The following is a 15090-nucleotide window of genomic DNA, read 5'->3' on the forward strand; positions in this document are numbered from 1 at the left end:
TATAGTGGTGACAACAGCTGACAAAACCCAAAAGAGTCCATGTGTGTGCTGGCCTTTGGCTTCGCTGTGCCCCACGTGAGAATCTGGCCCCGTCTCTTTAAGTTAAATCTCCTCAAAAGAAGAAGAGTACGTGGCATTAGTAAAGCTGAGGCTGAATCCTCCAGCTAATATACCCATGCTGTTGATTGTGTCTCTACTATAGCTGTATTTCAATCACGTTTAACAGATGTCTTTAAAACATAGATTATTAAAATGTCATGTGTAGTTAGTAAAGGTAAACGGTCTTAAAAGGAAATTCTGGAAAAACAATATTCCTTTTATCTCTAGAACAGGTTTTATTCATGGCACATCTACAGAAGCTTGCCTGAACTATTCCTACCCATGAGGGATCCCTGGAAAAGTCACTGGAATTTAGTCTCTAGAACCATTCAGAAGCCACGTTTCTAAAGGTACCCACCCCAACGCTGCCAATTACTGCCAGTGGCAGCGGTCATGATGCAGACCACCCCCTTCTGAGAATAATAGGAGCATCTTAGTGCTGGTGGGTCGTGTTGCTGTGCGAATTCCTCTCTCTGATCTGATACATGTCCATAATGAAATAAATCCTAGAGAATTGGCACTGAATAAAGAGTCATTCCTTGTTTGTTCAAATTTCCTCTGAAAGAGCTAAAGTGAGTACAGACTTGGAAAGGACCACCTGAGTCATTGAGTATAGACCCCAATGATCACTGAACAGTTAGAGCCAGACCCTTTTTCATCTTTATGTGCCTAAATAGACTTGTATAGCCACATAGCAGCAATTTTTGGTACATACTCACTATTTGAGTGCTTTTCAGCGCAGAAGAGGATTGTTTTGAGTGTGTGCATGCTAGAAATGAAGTGGAGGAGGAAGGCCTTTTAGCCCAAAAGCCAACTTCACTGGCCTGGAGCACAGACAACCTTCCAACGTCCATAGAGGCAGTTATGAACCTGTATTGATTGTCCACTTGTGAAGAGCTGTAACCACCAAGCCATTCTTTTGAAGTTGGTGTACTTCACCCTGTGTATAATAATCACTGGATAAACGATACAAAAACAGTTTCTGCATTATTAGGGGTCAGGACCTAGACGATAACCCTAGGCCTGCTCCTGTCTCGACTAATAACTATCGCATTGAGCCGTATTACCTCTAATTCAGGGCCCCTCTTTCTGGCCCTATATATCTTCCTCTCCCAAGTGCCAGCGAGCCAGCTTCAAAATGGTTCAAATTCTTGCTGAGTTCTGACTGCAAACCCAGAGCTTCTGTTCCCTGGTAAAAAGACCCAAACCTTAAAAAATAAAAAAAATGTGCTAGAGGAAGAGAGCAGAGAAGACAAGTTAGATACCAATGCCTTGGGCCCCTGCAGTGGTAGGGAACTTTCTTGGGAAAACATCCTAATAAGTGGACCATACCCCTCCTCTGCTGTTAAAAGAAAAAAAGAAAAAAAACACCCAGTGGTCCTTGCCAAATCTGCCGTTGGGGAAAATTACAGACTTACTGGTTTTCAGTTGTTTAATCAAACCATTTATATCATTCTCAGTAGCACATTCCCAAATGGATAAATGTATTGATGCTGAGAACATGTCAACCCAGTTTCAGCTCAGAACAATTGTTTTTTTTTGGTTGGGTTTATAAACACCTCAGTACACGGGGTTTATCATGGAAACTGCAATTTTTGCCTTAACTATGACAGTGCAAGTGTGCTGCAATGAGACATCCAGTTCTCTACTAGACTAGTGAACATGCCCTCTGGCAGTGTGAAATGTCCAGTCTCCTGTGTGACAGCCAAACCTCACAACTTGGTAGAAATGTGCAGTATGTTGCTGTGCTGATTTGTTTTTATAGGATGGTAATTAATTCCCGGTGACTGACATTGTTTCACTTCCACCCACTGTCATTGGCATCTTGTCGGAGTTGCATCCTCTCCCACAAATTTGATACCTTTCCTGCTGCTGGAGTTCCTCACTCCCTTTCCTTTCATCTGATACTCATTATAATCTTCTCTATTGTGCTACAGCCGCATCTCCTGCCATGTCTCCTGCTGTGTAATGTATTCTATAACTGAGTGAATTGTTGGTGGTAGGGAGAGGAGAGAGAGAGGAAAAAAATATATCTAAACCTGTCCAACTTTTATGATTCCTGCATATCTTAAATGGTTCTAAAATACCTCAGTGCATTGGAGGTCTGAAAGCATTATGGGTTGGTGGAGGGGTGTTGCTTTATTTTGCAATATTTTATGATTCTTATGTATTTTGAGTCATGTTTGTTTGTTGATTAGTTTTTCATCAATAACACCTCATGAGGCATTTTATTGTTCAAACAAAAGAGAGAAATGGTGTCCTTGATGTAAAATACTGCAAATATGGAGCTGCCGTCAAAAGGCAGAGATTGTCGTTGACCCAGACTCTTACAGAATACTAATGACCAGGGAATCTCCGCACCTCCCAAAATTAGAGAGGAGAAATAATTCTTTCCCTCACCTTCCCCTTCTTTTCAGTCCTGCAAGATAAAGTACTATGGCTTCTAGTTAGGGATGATGGGCCAATGATTAAGTTGTTTTTGGATACAGAAAATGAAGGTCCAGTTCCATCCTCCAACATAAGTTTTCCTGAGCAAGTCACTTAATGCCAGGTCATCAAAGTTATTCACTCTCATTGAAATCGGTGGGTGTTAGACACCTAAATGTCTCTGAAGGTGTGGAACCTAATTTCTCTGTGCCATGGGCAACTGGTGCCACCTTAGTCAGGGGGAGCATGTGCCCCCCAGCGACCAGGCAGCGACCAGGCAGGGAGGGTTCCCCACAGCCAATCTCACCAACTGGGGGAGGGATCCCCCATGGCCTATCTCACCGACTGGGGGGGATCCCCCATGGCCAATCTCACCAACTGGGGGAGGGATCCCCCATGGCCTATCTCACCGACTGGGGGGCATCCCCCATGGCCAATCTCACCAACTGGGGGGCATCCCCCATGGCCAATCTCACCAACTGGGGGGCATCCCCCATGGCCAATCTCACCAACTGGGGCAGGGATCCCCCATGGCCTATCTCACCGACTGGGGGGCATCCCCCATGGCCAATCTCACCAACTGGGGGGCATCCCCCATGGCCAATCTCGCTGACCGGAGTGTGGGTTTCCCCCTCAGCAAAACTTACCATCCGGTGAGCAGCCATGCTGCTCCCAGGAGTGGCCGCAGAACTGGAAGTGCCTGCGGCCTGCATCTGGTGCTTCCACTCCCCAGCTGGTGCTTGCAGGGGGGCACCAGTGCTCCTGCCTGCCCCTCCTGCCCATCACCCAAGCAGGTAGCGCGGCTGGTCAGGGGTGCACCAGTGCTTTCAGGGCGTGCATGTGCACCCCCATGCACCCCCTATGCATCGTCACTGCTCTATTCCTTACATCTGGTTTCTAAAATGGGCATATTAGCACTACTGTCCCTCACTGGGGAGAACTAATAAATTAAATATGATAAGATGTTTACATTTGGGGTAATGAGGGCACTAGAGGTACCAAAAAGTGATGATTCTGTTATCTCACTCCTGCGAAGAAGCAGTTCCCAGAATCTAAGGGCTCCACCACCTGTTCCCTCCATTCACTGCCTACATACGGCCAACGCAGAGTCCAGCATCTTGATTCCAAAGGGACTTGTTTCAGACATAAGTGATATTTAGTGGAACAGCTGCAGGACTAGACTCATAATAAGTAATTATTTAAATTCTGTCCTAACTTTTTCCCACAGCATCTAAATTATTCTGTTTGCAGGTAGATACTTTGAAAATCAACAGGTGAAAACTCTAGGCTTTCTCTGCATTTAAAGTGACAAAAATTAGACCAGGATCTTGTCCCTTGGTTGTAATTGAAGCTATCTTAAAGAACAACCCCCACCCCACAACACACATACATACACACAAATGTCATAGTCCTCTATTCTCTGACTTAGGATATATAAATTAATAACATATATATATATATATTCTCCTATAGAACGGTCTTTCTGATATGGATGCAAGCGTCTTTCTTTTGATTATTTATTCAGTAACCTAACAAGGGATAGGCAAACAGGGCGTGAGCCCTGGACACCATTTTAGACACTGCTGGCAACCTAGCTACCACCACTGTTGCTCCCAGCCACTGCTGCAGCTGCTGCCACTGCCCCAACTACAGCAACTTAGGATGCAAAAATGCCCAGTTCTGCCTCTGCATTTAATAACTTTTCATCTTCTATTTGGAAACAGAACTGACTGGATGGACTTCTCCAGTTATTACTAGTAACGTTAGGAAAAAATACCTGTGGCCTGAGACTAACTTCCCCTTGAATGCCTTCAAGAGTTTAGAATGATTGTTTATATTCTCTTTGGCTATCAGAGACAGAGTATGCTTTCCAGTCTCTTTTTTTCTAACAGATTAGGTAAACTATTTCTTTCTTGGTTTCATTCTTGGGCAGCTCTAGTCCCCTGAAAGGATTTCTTTATTCAATTTTTTTATCTGCATTGGTAAAGCTGCATTGATATTAACCTGGCATAAATGAAATGAAAACCAAACGCAGGAAATTTTTATCTATTTAATTAAAACATTTGACTTTTGAGTCAAAATCTTGAGTCAACAATGCAGGGATGTGTGGAATCAAGCAATGCCAAATTCTGCTCTCAGTAGCACTAATGTAATTCTGAAATGTCTTTGCTAAAACTGGTGAAATTACTCTGGATTCATACTGGCATAAGTGAAGACAGGACTTTTGTATCACCATATCAATGTGCTATAAAGTGAATATAGTGTAAAATTCTGGCTCTGTTGATGTCAATGGGAACACTGCCCTTGCTTTCCGCTGGACTGGAATTTCACCCACAACCTATTCTTAGAACAAACTTTCAACCAACTTGGAGGCGTACACTTAATTCTCCACTTACCACAGGAAAATGTATTCCCATGCTCTTCCTGAGAAGGAAAATCAGGGCACTGCAAATTTAATTTTTATTTCATTGGGCTTTTAAAAGCCTGGAATAAGTCAACACAACATTGGAAATGGTGATAAAAGTTCAGTTCTGAAGCATAAGCTTGTGGTTTGGTCTCTATTTGCTATCCAACCATTTCAAAAGCAAATTGACTTTTTTTTTTTAGTGTATATAGTACAATGTTTTTGGATAGATTTCATACTAGGTGTCATTTTATGAACTTGGCTTTCTTATTCTTGGCTACGTGCACTAAAGCTGCAGTTGTTACAAGCACATTTTAATGTATCAATTTATATTCAGAACAAAGATTCTAGAGTTATCCCATCATCAGAAATCCTCCTGAGCTCAATTCATTACTATGTTTTCATCATGTAGGATTATGGTTTCCATGAGAAAAAAATAAATCAAGGTTTCCCTGTTTTATTTTTTTTTCTTCCTACAATTTATTTTTAGAAATGGCAAATACTTTCTCCAAGAAAAAAAAAATCATTTTTGTATATTATAAATTGAACTGGAAAATGCCTTTTCCCCTCAAGTGTCCTAGCCTGTTAGCCAGATGTGCATTTTGGCATAGTGAATGAATGCTGTCTTTCTGAAATAAAACTAACTTTAACATCCTGGGCCTGACTTCGTATTGCCTAATTAGGCAAAAATGTCAGTAGCATCAAGTGGTGCAAAATTGGGGTTTTTTTATTGAGAGGAGTTAAGAAAAACAAATCCTCTCGAAACGATTAATGACAGTGCAATGAGATACCTATTAGACACTCAAGGTAGGAAAATTTCCATTAGTATGAAGTAGCCAAAAATAGTCATCTGTTTCTTCTTACTAATTGTCAGCAAAGCTACTTAACCACAAAACAGTCAGGTGACGTAGCCGCATTCCCATTTTACTATTCGCCAGAAAGGACGCGTGTGTTTCGGGTGAAGGAATTTTAGCACAAAAATTAAAGAATAATTTGAAAGCAATATTTCAGTTGAAAACCTCATGAGAACATTTTGATATTCACGTGATTTTTGATTGACCATAAGTTCTAGACATCTCAGAAGTATGGCAGCATCGTTTCACTCTCATTGAATGGAGAGCCTCCAAAAGTAATCCCCAAATGACTCTGTAATAGATATTGGAGCCTGCTTGGTTTGGAGTAAGGCTGGTCAAATTTGGAGTTCAAGTCCTCCAGGAAAGTTCAGTATTCCAAACTTCTGATGATGATACGTCCTCCTTATGTGACTTCCGGGATTCAGCCAAAGGAGAGGACTTGGTGTGTCACGAGAGATGTCATTCATACAGGAGAATGGGGAGTGAGTACCCATGAGGCACCTCAGGAGCTCACGTAGAGATAGATATCAATGTTGAACTAACTCTAAAAGTAAAATGTTCTGTTTTCCCAATGGAAAGAAGAAAACGTGATTAAGCAAAACCACATTTTTTGGCAGAAACTGCATTTTCCGAGTTAAAAAAAAATAACAATTTTGCCAAAAAATTTCCAACCAGCAACATTTGGGAGGAACTGTCACAAAAAACAAATTATATCCTGATGCATCCAATACTTTCTAGATTAAGGTAGGTCCCAATCTTGCACAAGGAGCACCACAGGAGAAGACTTTTTTTTTTTTTGCACAGGGCCATAGTGATTTCAGTGAGAATTGGCACATGAACTCATCTGTGTGGAGCTTGGGACAGGCTCAGGGTCTAGACTGGTATTTGGGAGTTTTCACATTTACTTTCAAATTACAAGGGACTTTCATCATTTAGACAGTCTGGCAGGGAGGGGTTCAAGGAGTTGACTGAATTGGCGGCATGGCCAAAATGTAGTGTTCAAGCATTTGACTGAATTGGCGGCATGGCCAAAATGTAGAAAACGAAGCAAAGTGATCCAGAGAATTTGGAGTGGGAAAAATGGGATACAGCTTTGTCCAAATTCTTTTAATCCATGTGCCCCGCATTTGAAGGTCTATTTTGACATTGGGCAAATATCCTGAGAAAGATCTTGAAAAACACCTGGCTTTTCCTCTTGCTGTTGCTTCCAGCCATCCCATCTTTCAGCTGACTCCCCTAACATTTCCTCCAGAGTCGAAGCTAACTGGATGCCTTGAAAGCTTTGCATTTTTACAGGGCGCTCCACCTCCTTGCTGGAGTCTTGCCACATCCCTCCAAGCCAAAAAAACAGGATAATGGACCTGGGAATCAATCCAGCTGTGTATTTAATATCTGAGGATGTTGGAAACACTTCATATTGAAAATGCACTCCTTGCTCGCTTCACTCAGGAAATAGGCTATCAACCGTATCTTTGGGGAGGATCAACACTCTATTCAGGAAGTGAGAGTCTGGAAAAAAAAAAGATTCCTAAATTTCCACCCATCACCAAAAATGCAATAGATATAACTCTCCAGCTTCTGGAACCACCCACAGGAAGCAAAGGTCCATAGGCACATTTTCCAAAACATGTTCACTTAGAATTGCTATGACCTTCCAGCCCTTTGTTATTTGTCACATTGTTAATAGCTTTGTCAGTCTTAAGGGAAGATGAAGTTTGCAAGAAGTTTCTTAAGCAATAGCTATAAGAAGAACCCTGCTGTCTTCAAGTGCCTAGACTCAATGGAAGAAACAGACACTAAGTATTCAAGCCAAACGTATGACAGTGTGTGGGAGAAAAGCAAATGCTAAGTATTTGTGATAACTGGCAGTGAAGGAACCTTGGTTTTCTAACCTGAACAATTCTTGACTGCTTTCCATCATTTTTAATGTTTAGCCAGGCTTCCTTGTGTCTGTCTGAATTGTGTTAGCACTAGGTTTGTACAATGCTATTTTCATTACTACCCTACAAGAAAATGAAGAGCAGACTCTGGTAATGTTAGTCATCATGTAAAACTCCCATAGGGATAATTCACCGATAGACTGGACACCAATATCCACTTTTAAGTGCCACACTATTCTTTGGTAGGTGGGGGAGGGAGAGAGGATGATACTTCAGAGAGATAAATAAGTTGCACAGTAGTAAGTTCCTGTGGACTTAATAAGTTTATGGTTTCCTTGAAGCTGCAATAAGCAGTGCCCAAACTGTATTCTGTGTCTTAGATTCATCTCCTGAGAGAAGCCTCCAGTTTTCTACAAAAATCAAGCAAACACTGTTTTGCACTTAATCTAGGGTTATAAGAGGTGTTCTGGGCCCCTGCCAGACAGCACCTATCTTCAGCCACTGACAAAGCTAATGGGAGTTGAGGATGCTGGAACCCTTACTGAATCAGGCTTTATAGTTAAACAGGGATCTATAGGCCATGATCTATAGACACATAGATCATGACCTATAGATCAGGCCCATAGGGCACTTTCAGACATACTCTGGGCGTTGGGAGGGGTGCTTTAATTAGGGTGGTTCTGAAAGGTGCTCTAATTAAAGCGCCGCAGGGTCTTGTGTATCAGTGTCCCCGTGCTTCAAAGCAGTGGCGGGGGTGCTTGAACTAAAGTTCATTTGATGCACTGTAGTAGCACCTCTCCACCCTTTTGAAGTGCGGGGACACTGATACATGTGACGCAGAAGGCTGCCGAAGCATGGTAATTACCACGCTCCAGCAAACAATTAATTGAGTCTGCTCTTACGTGCTATAATTGCAGCACATCATAGCAAACTCCCAGCACATCTACAAGCACCCATAGACTGCAGGATCAGGGCCCATAGGAGTGCTAAGTATTAGTTAGCCTTGCTATTTCTGTAGTAATTAAGGAAGAGCTCTGCAACTCATAGCAGCCTCACAGCTTGGTCTGCCTGCGTGGTGGAGACACGAATTCCATTCCCCACAATCCCGTGCATGTTCCAGGTTCACAGGAAGAAGGCAGACTTAGTGGGAAAAAATGATGATTTGATCCACACTGCTAATCTCCACTGCAAATTCTGTTCTTGTCCCGCACGTGGGACTCGCATGGAGATCTGAGGGATTCCTGCACATCAACCGAGTGCACGTGCCTCCTGGCTGGGCTAGTTTGTCAGTGGTGAAAACTGTCTGAGCTTTGGCTCCAGTAGAGATATTCTGGTTTATGCTCACCAAAAATCTGGCTTTGGGAGCTGCGGTTCACAGGAGGGAAAGGGAATTTTTGCCCTTCATTTGATTTTCTCTTCGTACGGTGGAGGAAATATTATTTGTCTTTTTCATGCTGGATTTTATTGCAGATTTATTAATGTATGGACAAAATCATTAGAAGGTTTGAAAAAGTCCAATTCTCAAGCCAAACCTAAAATTAGCTTGATAGATTCACCTTGGCGCTCAGTTATAAGGTTAGCGCAAAGAACGTTCATAAACATAAAGGGCTTTGACATTGCAATCTGAAAATTGCCATGATAACAAATTAGGGCATTCTAACCATATAATTTCTCATTGCACGCTTTGCCCTCCTTCTTCTCAGGAATTATGTATTTTTAATTCCTTGACTTTGTCATTTTTTGTAGAAACTTTTATGCAGTTGAACAGCACATATTGAAATATTCTTTTGCCAAATATTTCAAGCATTGATCTTTACGTAGAAACATGAGCAGCCCATTTTATCATTATCCCCAAGACTCCATAACATCCTACAGCTTGGTTCAGATGTTCATGAAGATATTCTAATTAACAATCCCGGAGGATCTGTTTCCTAAGAAAACTGACATTTATATGGTAATGATTTATGTCTCAGTGAGAAATTTCAATGGGGCCCTGGAAAGAGGGGGAAAAATCATTTATACTGCAAGGATATTAATGCATTAAGACAGGGTCAGAATTCACTTATCAGGAGTGTTGCTATCCAGAATCTTGTATTTATCACAAGGCTGCCAAATCCTTTTTATCAAGGAAGGTTATAATTTGATGACCCAAATGGAAATCTGATATCATATATTGCACAGGGTGTCTGACTGTTCAGGTTTCGTTCAGGCAAAAGTCCCCATAAGCAAGCACAGGGTTTGGTTTTAACAAAGATTTTGGTCCAATCTCAGAGACAAATATAAGGAAAGAATGCCGTGTCTAGCACAGATGTTAGAGCACTCCCCCAAATTTAACCTTTTTGTATGTTTTTATTTGATTTAAACCTCTTGGGCCAAATTCTGCTGCACTGTCGAATAGACTTCAGTGGGTGGACCCCGCAGCTGCTGAGCCTAATATTGGACTCATTGTTCCCTTTGCTTGCCGTCCTTTCTGATGATAGCCACGTGTCCCCAACCTAGTGAGTGATAATAGAGACTCCACTTCGGTTTGTTATAAATATTTATGTTTGCTTGTATCGATGTCTCTTCATTTAGTTCACACTTGTCTCTGTCTCCATGGAAATGTAGGTCGGGCACTTTAGTAACTTGTAAAATGGTGCAAGCATTTTCACACATAAGATTAAACTGATAACATTTTCCTCTGGCTGACTTCGGGAGCATATAAAAATCATTGACTTTGAGATGCGGTTTCTCTTGTTCTTTACAGTAACCACATTTACTATTGCACTCTAGAAAAACTAGTGTGACATTGCCCAGAAAAAGTCAGTGCCAAAGACTGAAAGTTCAGTTCCACCATTGCTGCAAAGCAGGCAAGCTCTATTCACTTGAACAGCACCGCTACACCTTACATCAAGGATGCAGCCAACCCTGTGCTATGAGAGCAAGATGTGGGAGACCTGTGCTCCTTCATTACATTTTTCACTGTGCAATTAAGTTCACAAAGCACGAAAGGACAGCCCAGCAGCAGCCTCTAGCTGAGCACTTTATCAGCCGAGAGAAGCATTCAATATACACCACACCAGGATACAGAGGAATATTCATAGGTTATGTACAGAAGTTACATTTAGATCGGCCTAACTTGGGTTAGATTGATCCAAATGCCCCTCTGTACACCTGCAAAGGTGACCTAACTTGGACTGGGAACAGGTTAACTCAATCTAGTGAGCATCTGGACCTGTTTGGAGCACAGCTATGAAAGCCCAGCAGCTCGCTCCAGCCTGGGGGCGATACTCTTCTTACCCCCCAGCCCTGACCAGTCTGGTTTCAGTCTTCTGGTCCCCCCACCCATAGACAGGCAACCCCACCACATGGACCCACCAGCCCTTCCCACAGACCTGACAGCCCCCTACCTCATGCCTAGCCCCCTATGGACCTGTGAGCACCTCGATCCCACCCGGAGTTTCTTACACTGGGTTCCCCATCTAGCTTTCAGCACTGGTAAACACCTGTACATGTCATTCCCAGTACTGTGATCACGTGGCTTAAAGCAAGCTGCATGCTCATAGACCAGATGTGGTGAATGTCTGTACACACCCATGAATCCCAAACCTGCTCAGATCTAGACCAATTTTATCATAATTGCTAGGGATATTTGCCCTGCTTGGTGGCCTAGTTCCATCCCAGATATGGTGCATCTTCAACACAAAGACATTTCAGTGCAAGAGCTACTCCCAAATACCATGGAAAGACATTGTATGTATATGCAACAGGTCTAGTGTTTATTTTACCACTATCCACAATAGTCTCAAAAACAGCTGAACTAGTTTAGTTCAAGCCTGCCAAAAATAGTCTTTTCTAAGCCTGAAAAATATTAGCCTGGGAGGTGAACATTTCAGAAAGTTATGAGTGATGATAACAAGGGACTGGCAGGAAACTATATTAGTTGCTCTCACTCCCACTATGATTAACCAGTTGTCTGTATTTAGTTGGGATCTCTCTGACTACATCATCTTGTTTGCTCCACTAGTTACCTTCAAGCTGCAAAAGAGATTAGAGAAGAAATTGAAAAATGAACCCAGTGACTTACTGTAGGTGGATGATTAATTGTTTTGAGATTGCAGTCATGATTGCAGAGCTTTCATCTCAGGTGACACTAATTAGGTTTTTCACTTTTCTGCATGTATACGTGATATTTGAGCAAGTTTACCGTTATGGGTCTGGTCGGGCTGCAATGCAAAGAACTTTGGTATATAGTCACCCGGCAAAAAGCCTTGAAAACAAGTAATCAAATACCTGATCAAATTAAAATAAAATACATTCTCACTTTACAATGTCATTTAAGCCTATATTCTCTCCTCTGGGCAATAAATGACGTAGCTGAACTCTGTATTGTATTTCCACCCAGTTGTCATGGAGACAGCATTTTACACATCCAAATGCTAGTAGAGGTGTTCCTAGCTACTATAACAGTCCATGCTATCCCACAGCTGCTGTCCCTTCCCATCACCCGTAAGAAAGATGCTATAGATTTACTCAGTTATGGAGTGACACACAGTCCCCACACCTTCCTTGGCCAATCACAAAATGCTCCTTCATACTACAGCATGAGCACAAGGAGCCATAGCATAATGTCTTTCTGCCATTCCTAGGAAGTGTATTTCAACCTCCAGCCTCCCCTGTCCCTCCACAGCACAGTATAACTGCACCACTTCCAATGCATTCAGTACATTCCATGACCTGGCAGGCTATGTCCTTTGGAAAGGGGTATAGTGCTAATTGCCATTATTATTATAATAATAAAATATTGCCACCTCTTTTTATAAATAAACATACAATGTAAATGCCCCTAGAAACCAAGAGTTTATTACCTTTGCACCAAGCATGCCATGCCCCTAAGTAGATGCAAAAATACTGCATGAATCTGTATCAGAGATTTGTTTAGGTAGAGCTCAAAGTATTTATAGACTGCTTGCTACTCTTAGGAAACTCAGTACTTGATGACATGTTGAAACCTGATTTTTTTTTTATATGTGGCCTCAAACACATGCATGGACACACACACTGTGAGGTCCCATTCTTTCCATGGGATTTGTATACACGCTGTGGATCACATTGTCATGGAAAGTCATGTTTCCAAATAATGGAAACAAGCAATGAGAAGTGCAGAATCCTGATAAGTTACCTATGAAAATCAAGCACAGCTGCAGTACTGCCACCGTTTTAGCTGATAAGGTTAAGTTCACAACTTCCAGGGTTTCAGGGATGTATGTGGTCCGTGGTGATACATAGGGGGTGCACGTGCACCCCCTGACAGGCTATGCTCTCTGTTTAGGCGACAGGCAGCGGGGGCAGTGGGAGCGCTGATGCCTCCCCTGCAAGCACCAGCCGGGAAGTGGGAGCACCACAGCCACTTCTGGGAGTGCTGTGGCCCTTCCGAGAGCACCACAGCTGCTTCCCAGCCAGCACGATCAGACGAGGGGGGACCCCTCCCCCGGTCGCTGACTGGTTGCTGGGGGGGCATGTGCCCCCCCCCCGGACTAAGGTGGCACCAGTTGCCCGTGTATGTGGTACCTGTGTTGGTCTGAGACAGAAAGAAATGCAAAAATCTAAAACTTTTGGTTCCAAAATGATACCTTTTATTAGACCATCCGAGAAATTCCAAAAAAAATATCTTTCTGAGCCCAAAAGCTTGCAGAAAGAGGGTTATTGTTTTTTTATTTCTCAGTTGGTCTAATAAAAGGTATCATTTTGGAACCAAGAGTTCTAGATTTTTGCAACTTCCAGGGTTGAATGTATACTGTAGTACAGCTAAGTTTAGTTACAACCCACTCCAGAGCAGATCTGCCCTCTTAGTTTCATGTTGCAATGAACCAAGTGGAACAAGACAAAACAAGAAAGAAACACCCAGGGTACACCCACGCTGAAGTCAGAGATGTCAATGCAGCACAGATGCCATAAGTTTTGATCATTTCAATCCAGCTAGGTTGGGTACGAACAGCAACAAATGCACTGGCCAGTCCAAACTTCACAGGTGACATGCTCGAATGAGTAACCAGGAGGAACTAGATGGGCTTGAACACCTCATGCCAAACCTTATGCCACTGCATTTTTCTGATGCTGATACCTGAACTAGCTAGGTGAAAACTAGTTTGGGTATGCCTTCACATGCTGTAAATGCATCTCTGACTGCAGCTCAATACTTCAGTTAATTCAGTCCAGGGAACATTACAGCATCTATCATGTCGGTACTCAAGTGAATTTACTAGAATCCTTCAAATAACTTAAAAATCCATCCTAGTTGATCCATAAATGCTAAGAATCTTCAGCTTTCTGTAGGTCAGGATGGAGACTGCAAATTGGCAATTAGATTGGGTTTATAGAGGTAACAAGGATAGGTCCAGTGACTCCACATAAGTTCAGATCCAGTAGTTTCAAGATATCTTGCACATTGCAGAGAGGGGCTGCAGCTTATTGGATGAGCATATGTGCTCAGAAGCTTCTGGGAAAAGAACACAACACTACAGAGGACAAAACTCCCCTAGCCCTTGCCAACTAGAGCTAGAGGGAAAGGTAAAACCTGACTGATCCTTCATCATCAAACCAAGTCTGTCATCAAGATCTTCAGGGAGATCTAACTACAGTAACAGCAGGGGCACAAACTACACTACCACAGAGCATTCAGGCACAAACAACTACACCAACCGCACAACGAGGACTCCACCAACATGAGCATTTGCAAGCACAATGGTTCAGCTGACATATTTCAAGTCACATTTCTTGTATCTAAGTAGATTATCCTAAGACAGAAGAAGATTGCACAACAAAAGAACGGAAATACTCTGAAATGTCTATCTTTCCTGAACTTCCTGCACAAAGTGGCTGAGAACACCTCTAGCTTTAAGGTTTGCATCTATTCTACTCCGTTACCTTTTCAGCTAGGCTCAAGATGCACAAAACAAAATATTTACAGATATCATGCTCCGTGTTCTTCCTTTCTGTGTAACTGAGGGCTGAAATTGGTCCCTTGTGAATAAACAGCAGCCCAAAGCTAAACACTGGTCTTCCAAAATTCTTCTCCTATAATGGGTTAAAAGAAAGTTTCTCTCTGTCACTCCATTCTGCTGTCTTCTTCAGTTCAAGAAAAATAAAATCAGTGAGCAGACTTCTTCTGCCAATGAATTTAAACATCGAGTCACAATTAGGAGGCTGCACTTGAGACACAGAAAAGCCCTGGCAGTCCTTTTCAAGACTGAAGTGGTGCCACAAAATGTCATCAGACATTATCAGCTTGTGTTGGACTTGGAGCTTTCCCAGGGAACTCGGCCAAAGCAGCAAAGTATATTGCAATGTTTGAGACTCCAAGTGGCAAGTAGCCTGGGATACTGTAACATTCAGTGGTGTATTATATAAATCTCCAAAGGGCTGTGAAAAAAGAACTGGTGAAAGC

At 42.4% G+C, this 15090-nt stretch overlaps 1 long non-coding RNA gene across 4 annotated transcripts; it reads right to left on the reverse strand.

Moving 5' to 3' along the window:
• Positions 1-711: 711 nt before the first annotated feature.
• On the reverse strand, positions 712-14870 carry LOC112551949. Of its 4 annotated transcripts, none has more exons than XR_003096290.1 (3): positions 14571-14870; positions 11731-11869; positions 712-1055 (listed from the first exon to the last, which is right to left on the reverse strand). It is a non-coding gene; the product is annotated as an uncharacterized LOC112551949 (long non-coding RNA). The 4 variants fall into 4 exon arrangements; XR_003096288.1 differs by lacking the exon at positions 712-1055 and adding an exon at positions 6788-7293; XR_003096291.1 differs by lacking the exons at positions 712-1055; positions 14571-14870 and adding exons at positions 6788-7293; positions 12512-12630.
• Between the last annotated feature and the right edge of the window lie 220 nt (positions 14871-15090).

The sequence above is a fragment of the Alligator sinensis genome, unplaced genomic scaffold (assembly GCF_000455745.1).
Source record: "Alligator sinensis unplaced genomic scaffold, ASM45574v1 scaffold1084_1, whole genome shotgun sequence".
In the NCBI taxonomy this organism is placed as follows: domain Eukaryota; kingdom Metazoa; phylum Chordata; order Crocodylia; family Alligatoridae; genus Alligator; species Alligator sinensis.